Source organism: Rhagoletis zephyria, unplaced genomic scaffold (genome assembly GCF_001687245.7).
Source record: "Rhagoletis zephyria isolate East Lansing unplaced genomic scaffold, Rhagoletis_zephyria_1.1 Rzeph_scaffold_03232, whole genome shotgun sequence".
In the NCBI taxonomy this organism is placed as follows: Eukaryota; Metazoa; Arthropoda; class Insecta; order Diptera; family Tephritidae; genus Rhagoletis; species Rhagoletis zephyria.
In genome coordinates this window covers 6,006-20,816 of record NW_016160315.1, presented here as the reverse complement: position 1 = coordinate 20,816, position 14,811 = coordinate 6,006, and the positions used below count along the sequence as shown (strand labels likewise).

General features: G+C 33.4%; 1 long non-coding RNA gene across 1 annotated transcript; it reads right to left on the bottom strand.

The window, feature by feature from the left end:
- Nucleotides 1-1,203: 1,203 nt before the first annotated feature.
- On the bottom strand, nucleotides 1,204-12,881 carry LOC108368645 (uncharacterized). Its single transcript, XR_001848403.1, has 3 exons — nucleotides 12,867-12,881; nucleotides 2,145-2,147; nucleotides 1,204-1,313 (listed from the first exon to the last, which is right to left on the bottom strand). It is a non-coding gene; the product is annotated as an uncharacterized LOC108368645 (long non-coding RNA).
- Between the last annotated feature and the right edge of the window lie 1,930 nt (nucleotides 12,882-14,811).

Sequence of the window (14,811 nt, the reverse complement as noted above, 5' to 3'; positions counted from 1 at the left end):
CAAATGCAGAAATCATCAGCAGCATCATTGTTGGCAGCCGTTGTTGGCAAGCTTTTAACAAAAAGCCCGACAAAAAACAAAGCAAAACAAAGAAAACCAAACATAAAAAAAACGACGATTATGGCAATTCTATTGCCGCTCTATGAGTCAATTGGAGCAGCTCACTCAAACAAAAACAAAAACAAACACAAAAAAACACATTAGAAACATACTAAATATAAGTAGACGCTAAGACTATTAGCAGCAGCAAAACACCATTTATGATTTGTTCTTAATGGCTACCGTTAACAGCCATAGCAGACTGTCTTTATTTACATATGTATGTATGCATAACAAGTCTTCAAAAATATTGAATGCTGCTCGTTTTTATTACAAAACGAATATTCTTAAGTGACTCTATTAGCTAATGATATTGTTTTTATGCCATTGAATTGTTAAAACAAAAAAAATAAATGTATGCTAATGCTATCATTATATGTACATACATAAATAAGTAGCAGGACACTTATCCACTTAACAATGTGCCGTTAAGTCGTTGTACAGCAAATGGCTGATGCTTTGATAAAGTGTTAACCCATATTTGTTTAGCATTTGTTCTTTTTATTTGGCACTACAATTGTTGTTTAGTTTGGGCCCGAGACCAAAATACTTCGCCAATAGGGTCTAAAAAACTCTTATAAGACCCAAAGCGCAGCAAAAGGCGCGACTTCGTAGTGAGAGATGTTCATCTACTATTAGTTCATAAATTGTGTGTTGGGGGCTTTATAAAGATCTTATAGTATGTAGTTTGAAACATGAATTTACAAAACATTTAAAAATTTTTGCGAAAATCGCTTCATCAGAAATGTTACACGATAAAAGATAAATATTTCTGAACTGTATATTACTCTCTTCCTTTCTCGTAAACGAAAATAACTGATAAGCGATGGATACTATCAACAATCATGTTGGCTGTTTAAAAAAAAAAGTAGCCCATGCAGATCTCTGATATTAATACCTTTCTGACGTCAGCTATTTTGATCATCGCTCCCTTATAGGGTTGTGAAGTAGGAGCTATCCACCTCCAAAGTCACTCATAAAATAATCATTATTTGTGATCGAAAAATAAAAATCAAGCAACCTTTGAGCGAAAAATTAAAACTCAAATATTAATTATTAATTTTAGTCTTTATTGGTTAAACTCGAAAAATAAAAATCATTACAGTGGGACGTACAAACACAAATACGTGAGTATGGTTAAAATTATTTTACGACGATTACAACTTGTTGATTGTTTTGGTTGAAGTTTAAAAAATTATGATTATTTTCCGTTCCTGGTTTTAATGCCAAATTAGAAATTTTCAGATTAAAAAAAGGGGAAAATTTTGTTTTCCCTTTTGCCGTTAACATTTACTCGACGAGTTTGTTGAGCATTAACGCGCAGCACTAAAAACAAACCCTCAAAACAATACGTAAACGGTTTTGGTGAACAAATTTTCTATTTTAAACTCATCGTTAACTTATTACACTTAACTTTACGTGAAATACTTCAGTCCCAAGAGGCATTCCAAAACAAAATTTGAACCAGCTTACTTATAAAGTTTCACAACCTTAAATTTTTTATTTTTTATTTATTTTTTTGTATGTTCATAAGAATGTATCTAATATTTTGCATGCATGTCTGTATGTTTGCACAGCTTCAATTGTCTTTGTCTACCTTAATGCCACAAGCTGACTTGCAGCCTCACCGCCAGTACGCAGAAAAGCTTTTAGTGCATAAGAAATGCTGGCATCTCAAAGGTATAGCGATTGCCATATCTCCTCGCTGCACCTTTACTGCCAGCATCAACATAACCGCCTTCATATTTTTGTTGGCTGACGTTATTTGCTATTGTGTCCCTTTTTCCCACTCCACCTACGATTTGTGTTCACTTTAGCCCAACTCATCGTCTCTGTTTTTCTGCTTACACTTTCTCATGGATATATGTATGCTTAAGTTCAAACTCAATTTAAAGTCCATTAAAATTCTCGTTATGCATTTATTGACTACGTATGTGTTTGTGTAAATACCAGTAAATATGAGTGAAGCGCGGTAAATGCTGGCATTCGAAACTTTCTCCTGCTGCCAATGCATACATTCGTTTACATATTCAAACATACGCTACTTGCTTTTTACTTTTCTCTGGCTTCAATTTGCGCTTCGGTGGTTTATCTTTTAGTTCCATACAGGTCATGCAAAATTGGAGTGTGCATATTTAAAACTCAAGTGAAAGTAGGATTTGTTCAACTGAGTCGAACAGAAGAGCATATCGAGCCCTAACCTCCAAAATAAGGTAAGCGTATTTTTTTCAAAATTTTCTTTTTGTTGCAAAATATTTCTATGATGACACTACTAAACAACTGCTCACTCTCTGCCCATACCTGCTTATGACTTTAAACAGTATCAAGAATAATATTTAAAGATGGTTGCCACCTGCTTAAATAGTTATATTTAATTTACATAAATTGACGAAGGCTTAAAAATCGTTAGAGCTAAAATATGTTTGAAGAGGGTTCCCTCCTTTGAAAAGGTCATATCAATTTAATTTATAATATAATATAGTTATTAATAAATTAATTTACAACAAATAATTTAAAATATCGAAGGCAAGGAGGCTTAATAAATCTTTAAAACGAAAATATGTTCAATCATCAATTCATCAATTTACTTTAAAATATGAATAAAATTCCTTAGTATGGATGTCAAATTGGAGAAACTTAACAAAGTTTTATTTTGAAAATATCATTAAATAGGGTTGCCACTTCTTTAAAAAACTTAATTCAGTTTATTAAATAGGCTAAGACAAATATCAGTTAATTAAGTAAAAATCTCAAGCGATAAAGTTATGAGTAAGCCTAACTTCGAAAATATGTTTGAAGAGGGATGCTACCAATTTCAATTTAAATAATAAATAAAAAAATAAAAATCTAAACCAACGAAAATATTTTTGGAAAATTTAATTTTAATTAGTAGCTAGCATTTGAATATTTTGTTAGTTTTTTTTTTATATTGTTGAAAATCACGAAACACGAATCCTTTTTAGAAACTAAAAAAAATTATAAAACTTTTTTCAGTGAAATACTTTATTTTCTGATTTTTTAGAGCAATATATATATGTATTGATAAGCATATATCATTTCCTTTATTGGTATATTTATCGATTTATTGCTTGGTATCTGTACAGTAATTATCTACTGTGACATCTCCATCAAGCTATTTTCTGGCCAGGTCTTTGACTTCTCAAGTACTTAATACCCTCTTCTGTGCAAAATAATTGAGCTTTCTAATCCTGTCAGACAAAATAATTATTTACAGCATCCGCCACTTTTAAGTATTTCAGCTTTATTGTTTCTCTACAATTCTTTCCCTATTCGTTGTTTACAACAAACGAGTTGCTTCATAGCGCGCACTTGAGAAACAGTAATGAGACTGAAATAACAAAATTAAGTGTCGCACTCGCAACTGCATTTTATTAGCCTCGTTGCTGCTGAACCATTGCATTGCCCGCGCAACTACTTTTATTTAGTCAACAGTGCAATGACAATAGCTGATTCGAGAAGCTATAAGTTCGGCGCAAGCTTGAAATAGAAAATCTTTGTTGGCGCGTAATTATTTAAGTTTGAAGTGAGTGCAACAGATTGCACAAAATAAATGAGTAAAAATACTAAATAGATAATGAGGGCAACAACCTGCGCTGTGGTTAATTGGGTTTAAACAATTATAACAAAATAAATGAATGAGTTAACTAGAGGCACACTCCAAATCAAAGTAATAAAAGTTGATAGGAACGAATTGGACTGCTAGAAATTTATCTAAACTTTTATAATTCCTATATTTTGCTCTTGCCTGCGTTGCTTAGTAAAAAAAAAATTAAATTTGCAACACCCGCGCTATGATTACATTCATTCTGAGTACTCTGAGTGGAAATTTGCATTAATCATTTGCCAACGCCGCCTGGTTTTGTAATCACGCGAAATTTGGAAATTTGTGCAACGCAACTCATTGCAGCAGCTGCTGTGCGTGCATCAACAACGCCAAAGACGACTGCGATATTAGCATCAGCAACGACAGAATCAGCAGCAGCAGCAGCAGCACCACCACCACCTCCATAATCACTTGAAGGGGTGCGCCACGGCGTATACGTAACTGAGACTAATTTGTGCGTGCGCCTTCGTTATAACTAACTGCCGCAACGCATTTGTGCACGCGCTTACGCACGAGCATTTGTTGAATGTTATGGATTTTGTGGAAAATACAGAAATGCGCATAAAATGTTGACGTGGCAGAGCGAATAGAGCAAATTGTGATGGCAAAGTTTTCGCAGTGATTAAGATATTTTTGGTTTTCGCGCTTTGCATAGGCACAGGCTTGCCGAAGGGAAATATTTTTTTGATAAATGGTATTTTTGAATATATAAAAATTAACTCTTTAAATGCCAATAAACGTCGTTAAAGTGTTAATGAGTCATAGGAATCAATTAAGCGGAATGTTTTTAAAAAGTTGCTCCACAATATGTATATGTGAGTCATCAAAGCTGTTTAACACAGGCAAGTCCATTTGCTACTAGTATAGAAAAAAAGTATCAAATGAAGGTGTTAAAGATTTATTAAAAGTCAGCACAAAAGGCAATGTCTGCCACTTTTACTTCTTCCTGGCTTAAATTAACCCTTCTTTTCTTTACTTTGCTTTACTTTTGTTGCTTGCCAACCTTTTCTTAATCCAATAAATTTCACTTAGCTACCATGTTGCCGCTCATCCATCCATGTAGCTATACTGGCATTTTTAGCTTCTTCCAGGCACATAGCAACATTACATCTGACTTCAGCTAGACCACTTTCTTACCAACCTTAAGATTCTTTTTTTCTGTAATTTTTGCTGCCCGTGCGCTTTATCACTTCTTCTTTCTGCTTACACTCATTTAGCTGCCATCACTAGCGTTCATACATACTTACATACACACACACACACATCAAAGTTTTCACTACCTAAATTAAGCTAAGTTATCCTTTGGGTGTACTCACTAATACCCACTGTATTTAGTCATGGGCTGTCTCACACCTTCACGCTTGCGTATCGAAGCGCAGTCCCAGGCTGTTGCTACGATTATATTTACCTGCATACCTTTGCAGTTATTCCTCTGCTGCTTACTACTCGCTAAACTAACTTAATTCTGCTTCCTTCAGCAATGATAATAAAACTTTCTTTCCTCTACCAGTTTCCTTGTATTTCTTCCAAATAATTTAATGAAGTGATAATTTGCATAGTTTTCACACGGCAATAATGCTACACACATTTTACAGACAAAGTACTTTTTGTAGTTACAAAGATATAAATATGTGCCGAGGTTGTGATTTCCGAAATTTTTTAACTTAGAATAACTTAAAAGGGTACCTAAACTTAATATGAACTGTTTTGATTATGTTTGATAATTACCATCAGTAATAGTGCGATATACTAGCTTATTTTTTTTTGCAAATTTTGAGACTTTAAATTGCCCTGGCAACTTAGATTTTTCAGATATATATTATCTCTCATTTTCGGAACTTAAGTTCTATAGAGCAAAAAAATTGGAAAAAATTGGGTAATTTTTTATCAATAAAAATGCTGGAAAAGCGTGGAATGATTTGGAGATTTTTCTTTAATTACAAACAAAAATGCCAAAGTGATTTCCTTTCATCTGGTATATGGGAAATTTTGGTTGTTATCTTCATACCATTATTATCCAACACACAGCGACAAAGTTGTTTTGGATTATTTGAGCTAAAAAAGGTCAAAGACGAATAGAATGAAACACAATCACGTAGATGCATACTGGCGAATGCGGATACTAATATGCAGGTGAATATGAGCTCGAATATTAATACGAAAGCAAATACCATTACTTTAATTTTACCATTACCATTACCATAACCGTTAGGATTACCACTACCATTACCATTATCATTACCATGACCATTACCATTACCATAACCATTTCCATTGTCATTACCATTACCATTACCATTACCATTACCATAACTATTATCATAACTATTAAAATTACCACGACAATTACTAAAAAATTACTATCACCATTTCCATCACCGTCACCATTCGTAAGCACTTTACCAGTTACAATTACCATTACCATTTCCATTGGCATTATCAAAACCAATACTATTACCATTACTATTACCTTTTCGATTGCAATTACCATTACCATCATCTACAATTATTACCATTACCATTACCTACCACTATCAATTTATTACATACGATGACAAGCAATCACACCAATACGGGACCTTAAGCTAATTTTAAGAGCAATATATTTTTCGACATTATAAAATTAATCAAAATAGTATGGCATAGGCGCACTCCTTTTTTCCGACTATTGAATGACAGGTGGCGCTTGTCAAATATCAACTCTCAGAAGATACGAATAACTATTACGCAGTTCTTTTTCAATCAAAGGATCCTTTAGAGAATTTGCGAAAAAAGTTTTTTATTGTTATTTCTGTGTTAAGGCAAAAATGTCAGGCTAAGACCGCAAATTTCCACTATTAAAACATATTTGTCTTTCCGAATTTCTTACCATCGCTGCCTTAACATCAGTTGTTGTTAGAAAAAACTTTTTTTTTGTTGATGATGGACGAAACCTAGGTCCTGCGGAATAGCAGCACGCACTGCTAATCACTAAACTACAGCAGCCGCCATAAACACAAATACTATTCAGACAATTCGCTAGTAAGCATATGACAAATATATGTATGAATGACCATACGTAAATCAGGGTTCTTCCAGCTGAAGCCAGTCACCTTTAGGGTTTGATCTTCAGATTTTGAAATTGAAATGGCAGATCCGTAGGAATTATTGGAATTTTTAGCATTCCTTGCTGCGCTGCAGCGAAGATATTTAAATGTAGTATCAGAATGTGTTGTGTGTGTCAAAGTCTTGTTAACACTAACTGCAAGTTAAACATCGTTATCGACGTGAGGATCTCCATAATATGTAACTGGGAGTCGGTAATGTCGATAACGATATTTAAACTGTAGCTAGTGGCAAATAGACATTGTGTAACCGGTACTTAAAGCTTTATACTCGCAATTAGCTAATGTTCTATACTGATAACCATAGATATTTGAAGAAGTAGGCTCAACATTATAGAAATCAATTCACATGGCTGACTCAATTTTAGTGAAAATTGCAAGCCAGGCGAAATTGCAAGGAATTTTAAGACCAGCCACATCCTACCGGGAATGTACACAGTAGGTAGACCTGTCGACGCCTTTAGAAAGTTTGTTAAATATGGTACTATTCTGGTAAGAAATGATGCCGAAACAACCTTTTGATCTATGAAACATCCAGCATTATCGGGACTTCTTATAATAAGGGGCGCACATCGCTACTCTCAAGTTTAAAGAGAAAAAATGAGCGTGCCTGAGCCGCGCTACGGCATTTAAACTTCTCTTGGTTCATTTGTAAATCGTTCCATAATCCTATAGGTTGTATTTTTCGATCTATTAAACTTAATATAAGTTAATATAACTTAACACTTGGTTGAGTGCTTTTAAATTGAGTGAATCACAAATCAATTTTATTTGAGATTTGATTTGATTCAAAAATAAAATACATATAAATATTTGTGATTTGTTAGGTGAGTTGAGGTTAGTGCGAGTGAATTGATATGAGCAAAGGTGGGGTGGGTTGAGGAGAGGTGATGTGAGTTTAGTTCAGTAGATTTGAGGTGAGTTAAGTTGAGCTGAGGTCAGGTGAGTCATTCTGCAACTAGAAAATTAATTAGTATATCTTTTTTTTGTATTAATGGCGTCGAATCAAAGTCTGTGCAAATCACAAACAGTTTCATTTGGGCTGTGCCCCTTTTGTAGAGGGTGTGCGATATCTTAATCTTCAGTTTTTTTTTTTCTTTTTTTATCTCTATTCATTTTCCTATCTCTGACTCGGTATTTTTTCAATTTTCAAGTGGAAAAACTAGCTTAGACCCAACTCATAACGACAACAAAGTGGTTTGTAACTGAGAGAGGTCTTCAACATCGAGTCCTAGGCATCCCACTTAGTTCATTATTTGTACCTAGTTTCCCAATTTTTAATCAGTTATCATTTTTCTGCTTTTCCACCAATTTTTCGCACAGCCATTGCTACATCAATTCTCAACTACTTTCCTAACGCTATTTGAAAACTGTGCAAGAAAATCTGAAATTAAAATTAATTTCTCACATCAAAAGCCAAACAAAAACTGACTTTCATTATTCTCCATCCACTTAAGCAAAGTCGCTTGTGTCATTGACAATGCTTTGCCAGGCAGTTGAAGATAAAACCAGATTTACCCCCGCCAACACTATCACCGACGCAACCATTCGTTCGGCGCCGTCTCGTATGCAGCACAGCGAGCACTGCTCCGACCATGCAAGTAGCATTTGACACGCTCAAGCTGCTAAGCCGTGGCAGACATACATAGAAGCTGCCGCGCTGCTCTGAGGAGTCGCAAACAGTTGTTGACTAGAGAAGTGCAGCAAACGCTGCTGCCGAAGAGAATCAAAAAAAAAAATCTAAAAGAAAATTAAAAACTTGCCAACGCAACATTTTTTACTGCGAAGTGCTTATGAAGCTACATATGAATGTATGTGTGTATGTATGTACAAATTTAACAATGAGTATGTTTTGAGTGACAGTGGTGAGTATGATCGTGAACGTGAGTGTGTAAGCTGATAAATATGGCGACAAACTTAAGCTGAGTTTTGAAAAATTGCACTTGAACGCATGCTGAAGTGTTGATAAGTCTTTGGATGAGATATATGTACATATTTTTTGTGCTGCGATAGACAGTGTACTACTTACTTTTGTAGATAAATGTGCTTTATTTATATTAAAAATAAATCTCATTTATTTAGTTTGAAAGTTTTCAACACTTCTATGTTTGTTTTGCTTCCTTCGCCTAATTTTTTGGTGCTGCTTGCTGATAATCCACATCGGGCTTAGAAGGGGCAAACTTATGCCAAATGCAATGCTAAGTGAAAGCACCACTGGACCCTACTTATAAGACTTGTGGTGCTCAGTTATGCGTCATCGAATCACTCACACGGGATATTTAAAAATGTTTTTTTTGCTTTTTACTTGTTGACTCTCGCGCTGTTTTTCAAGCAATTGGGCCAATTAAAGCTCAACAAACATAAAGCTCGCCATCCACGCGTACCACACAGTTAGCCTCCCTTATTCTGTTGAATAAAAAAAATTCATTGGAAATACTTTAATTGAAATATTTTAATCCTACAATTATCCACATTTTTTGCTACATTCATAAAAGGTTATTCTTTTCATTCGAGGCATTTGAACATACATACATAAATAAATATGTATTCGCAATCACATTTGTATACAAATGCAAACTATTCAAACACACATGCAGTTTTCATTTGTGGTTGCGGCTATGCTTGGCCGTGGCCGCATTTAATATGTGTGTATACTAGGGTGGTCCAAGGTTGCATGTGAAAAAGTGAAGTCGGAAGTTTAATGCTGTCGCCCCCTAAGATGGTTCTATAATATAGATACCGCTATTTATTTTATTTTTTTTTAATCGAAAAACATTTAGAGGTCGCTCAAAGTTGTCCATGTATTTTATATGGAATTCTTGAAAATCAACATTTTTCGAGATTCTCAGTAATACTACCTACTTGTTTATTGAGCTACTTTTTCATAGTAACTATATTTTATTGGCCCGCCAAAGACTCCACAAAACGCAGTGGGGGATCAATAAAAATCTTAAGTATTAAAAAATGTTTAAATAAATAATTGGATATTAATGTTTGAAGCCTCCTGACGAGAACCATAGTTTTACGAAAAGTATTGGTTTACAAGAATTTTATGCCTTTTCTACGAAAATTTGTTTTCCCCCATAGAAAATACATGGAAAACTTTCAGCGCTTTAAGCGACCTCTAAATAATTTTTGATTCCAAATTAATAAAGTGATACATTTTTTTCGGTATAGAACAATCCTAGCCGGGAGGAGCATTAAAATTCCGACATTATTTTTGTTTTTGGGTCACCCTAGTGTACAGCATGTCACACCCACACATGCTTGTACCCACAAACAATGCGCGAAAATTAATTAAAAACTTAACCAAGAATTTCAATTAAATATAACATTGGTTGTGAGTGTAGTTTTTTTTCCACGCCCCTTTGAAGTGTGCTAGGCAACACTCTTTTTTTTTTTTAAATAAGTACTCAGATGATGGCATGCAGATTTTTCTATTTTTTTACCTTGGCTTACTTTATGGTTTGACTGATTCATTTTGAATTAAATGCCACCACAAAAATCATTTCAATTCATATTGTTTATTTGAAATTGATTTTATATAAAGTATACTTGTATGTGCGCATATTTTCACTTCACACTTTCAATAACTTAAAAATCACTTACATAAATATAAATCATTCATAGTTTCAGTTTCGTTTATTATGATAAAGTTCATATGTTCTGTCTTTCTTAAGCAGCAATGCGGCGTTAAACAAACTTAAACATTCATATGTATGTACCTAGTAAATAAATACCTTGTTGTTTATTATCTAAACATGATTGATACTTATATCAACAAATATTTACATGCGGCAACTCAAACAATTGTTCACATGTTAATCTTTTTGTGTACAAACTTAGACATTCACAATGTGTTTCAAGTTACGTTTGTTGTTATTTTTCTATATAAATGTTATTCAAGCCTTTACCAAAACCAAAATAAATCAAAGCTGAATATTTATAGTATAATATTTTTAGGCCTATAGTTTTATAGTCCATTCAATTTTAGTCCAATGAAGTGAAAATTTCATAGGGGTAAAAATTGCGTTGATTTTTCGCTGACGAAACACTAAATTCAATATAATCTGCCAACTAACAAAATAAAAATAATGGCCTTCTTATTATTATTTTTTTTTGTGTTTTTTTTTTTTTAATTTGTACACTTTTAAAAATGATGCAAGTATTTAAAGGTAAAACCGTTCGCTGAATCCGTCGGCCATCATTTCGTTTTTGAAGTTTGTCTTCTTTATAAAATTAAAATTATCAGAGTAAGTCAAATGCCAAATAAAATAAAACAAAAAATTTCGCTTTTATTTAAGACTGTATGTATGTGTGAGATGGAAAATTTAAAATAATCTCTTTTATGTTAGCAAACTTCGAAAATGTGCAGGATGTCTCTCAGTGGTTTTACTTTTAAATTTTTTCATCATGCCCTTAACTACGTTTTTTACTTCCTTCTTTAATACAAAAATAAAACGTCATAGATTTTTTCTCAATTTACTTGAGCATAAACTTAAATGATGATAAAAGAAATAAATCTTAAAGCAATCACACACTACTTATTTCTGTATACAAACAAGCATTTCCACATTGTGTAGGACAAGTAATTGTATTTCTTAACGCGTCGCACCAGTCAGCTGGTCCACGTACGAATTTTTCGGTCTGGTCACGCCAAAACCCAACAAATCAAAGTCAACTGGAAGTCAACAAAATGTGTTACAAGCGCAACTCAAAAAAGCAAAAATTTAAGTAAATTATGATAGTGTTGTACTTGAACTTTTTTGTGAATTTATTTAAGGTTATACTAAAATAAAAATGAAAAAATGGACAAGAATTTAATAGCTGAATTTAATAAAAATACACAAGAGTGAGGTAAAAAGAAAAAAACTAGTAGTAAACGAGGCACTATTTGCTGATTGCCGGAACAGAAAAGAAAAGAAGGTAATGACCGTGCTGATATGCTAAGCAGACCTTGTCCAAATTAATGACCAGCAAACAGTAAACTTTTTCCAATTCTTTAAGAACAAAATGGGACACTGAAAAATATGCCTTTTCAAACATGGCGTCAAGGAACGGGTGAGGCGTATGCACTAACTTCCATCCAAAATATAGGCTGATGAAACCATGCCTGTCAATCTCCTTAGTCACTTATTTTATAAATCCAAATATGATAATTAAATCAAAAGTGTAAATTTGCGCAAAAATGCATCTAAAATTAAAAGAAAAAAATCCAAAGTAGTTCACTTGTATTTATGCTTGTGGTTAAAAATTTCAATGGACCGTCACTGCGTATACGTAACAACATAGCATCCAGCCATCAAAGCACAAAGAAACCGCCATTTGCTATGGCTTCCGCTATCGCGATATTCTTACACACACACACGCAGCATTAAAATTCGCAATTCATGAGCCTTCACAAAGGAATTTCGAAATATCTATTTGACCATATATAGCTTGAACAATAATTGCAAAAATGCATACACACACACATACGTGTGAATAGTACTATGCAGCACAACCACTTTGATATGCATTGAACTGAAATTAATCACGCCAACAGACAAAAGTTTACTACAAACAAAAGATTACTAGAACATTTATGTAGCCTGTCACTGAAAAGATGAAAAATTCGTTGGGTCACGTTGAGCCGTATGGTCATAAATTAAAATTCGAATACATGCAACGATATTACCGTCTATTTATTTACAACCAGCGAAAATTGCAATGCAGAAGACAAAGGCGACGCATGTACAGTGGCGGTCAAAAGTAAATGAATGGTAGGTGTTTCGTATTTAATATTTACAATGTTTTTTCGAGCTATAATTTGTTTGATATTTTTTTATATAAATATGGTTTATGCTTTAACAAAAACCATGTAAATCACACTTTCAAATTTTATACAGAATTTAGAATAAATCAATAAATTTTTTTAATTTTTTGGGTATGCAGTCAACAGGATTATAAAATTTTAGTAAAATTAGTGCAAGTTTTAAGCGGCTAAAAACCCGCATTGATTTTTAATATTTTGTTTTTTTGTTGACGACGCTTTGAACTTTTTTTCATAAAAACATGAATTTTTTGTGGAAGAGTATGCGAAAAAAATAAAACAGTCAACGCCAGTTTTCTTAAATTTTGCTTTTTATATGAAAACAAAACGAAAAAGCCTTCAGCAAAAAAAAAAATTATTAAAAATCAATGCGATTCTTTAGCCGCTCAAAACTTGAACTTATTTTACTAAAATTCCATAATCCTGTTAACTGCATACCCAAAAAATTAAAAAAAATTCTGGTTAAAAAGCTCGAAATTTAGATATAAAGTTTTGGATTTTTTTCTAAATTCTGTATAAAGTTTGAAATTGTGATTTATATGGTTTTTGTTAAAACGTGAACAATATTTTTATAAAAAAAATATGAAAAAAACATTAGCTAGAAAAACATTGTAAATATTAAATACGAAACACCATTCATCCATTTTTGACCGCCACTGTATGTATGTACACATATTGAAAGCAAAATATCCTACTATCGTATTGCTGTGTGCAGTATATGGGCTGTTGTATTTACGATGCGCTTACAATTGACGTTGAAAAATGTGTCGCAGATGTTGTGAAATACGCGTGTCACGAGAAGTTTCAGTTACAGTGACAATTACAGTGGCCCAACAATAGAGCCGATAATACTGGTACAGTTTCTACTTTTATGATTGTGTGTGTGTGAATGCGTATTTCAAAGTGTACGCGTATGGATTCAAATGCCTAGCAATGGTCGTAATTAAAAATGGCTGAAAGAGTATATAAAGTTACTTTGGCCATTTTAAATTTATACTCAATGTATATGCGAAATCTTAATTAGGCGCTTCAGTGCGGTTGTCGTTTCATTTTTTTTTTTAATATTCGACGTGGTCCACGCTTTTGCAAGCCTTAATAATTAAATATCTTCTAGTGGCGAGAAAAATGCAGTTAAAGTTGGACGCGGTTCATTTCACATCGGTTTTCGCTGGCACATCAGTCTTTTCGTTCACATTTATTCCTTTACAGGCCACCCAAACTGGCAATTGAGATCAAAATATGCGAAAGAAGAAAAATCTGCTGTTTTTATGGACGCGGACTTGGGGTCAAAAGTATCAGAACAACCTGAAAGTGAATAATTTTCAGTAAATCCAGCATTTCTCATTCATAAAAATCTTTTTAGAATTATTTGTTTGAAATAAATATCTCAGTAATTTGTATTTACATATGAATAAGACCCTGACATTTTTCATGACTTCCTTTCTAAATTCTTGCGACTTTTTATAAAATCATAAAACAACGCACATTTAAATTTATTCATACGACATTAAAGTTATGCCGTTACATGTAAATATTGTACGTATATAACAAAAAAAAACGTAACTGCTTTAGCTCAACAAAAACAAACGCAGTTAACAGAGAGCAGTTATGTAAGTGTGTGCAAGTCAAGGTCGTGAATGAGGCACGCCGAAAGAGGTTTGTGTATGTAAACTACAGAGCATTAGCAATACCCTACAAGACAGCTGAGTATCATATGAGTACTCATATTATCATTACTCCTAATCACAAAAGTGCTTATCAAAGTTCTCATTTTCGTTCAGGCCATGGGAAAAATTTGAGTACTTTCCCCTCAATGTTGTCATCAGAAAGTCCTCAGTACTAATAGTCAAACTACTCATTTATGCCGTACTACAAAAACAAAAGTGTAAATGTGTGAGAGTTTTTGCCTAAAGTGCTCAGCAATGTCTTGTAGGGTAGTCATCATATAAATACAAACATACATTTATACATACGCCATTCACACTGTTTACACAACAACCCCTCAACCGCATGCCCGTCGTGCACTGCTTCACTTGAAGTGCTATCGTTGTGGCTTCTTGTGTCTACAAAAGTGGCACAAGTTGCATTTATGACTGCGTTATGTCACATTAACATTTAAGGAAATAGATAATGTGCACGAACACGTACACAAAAGCAATGCACATACATAC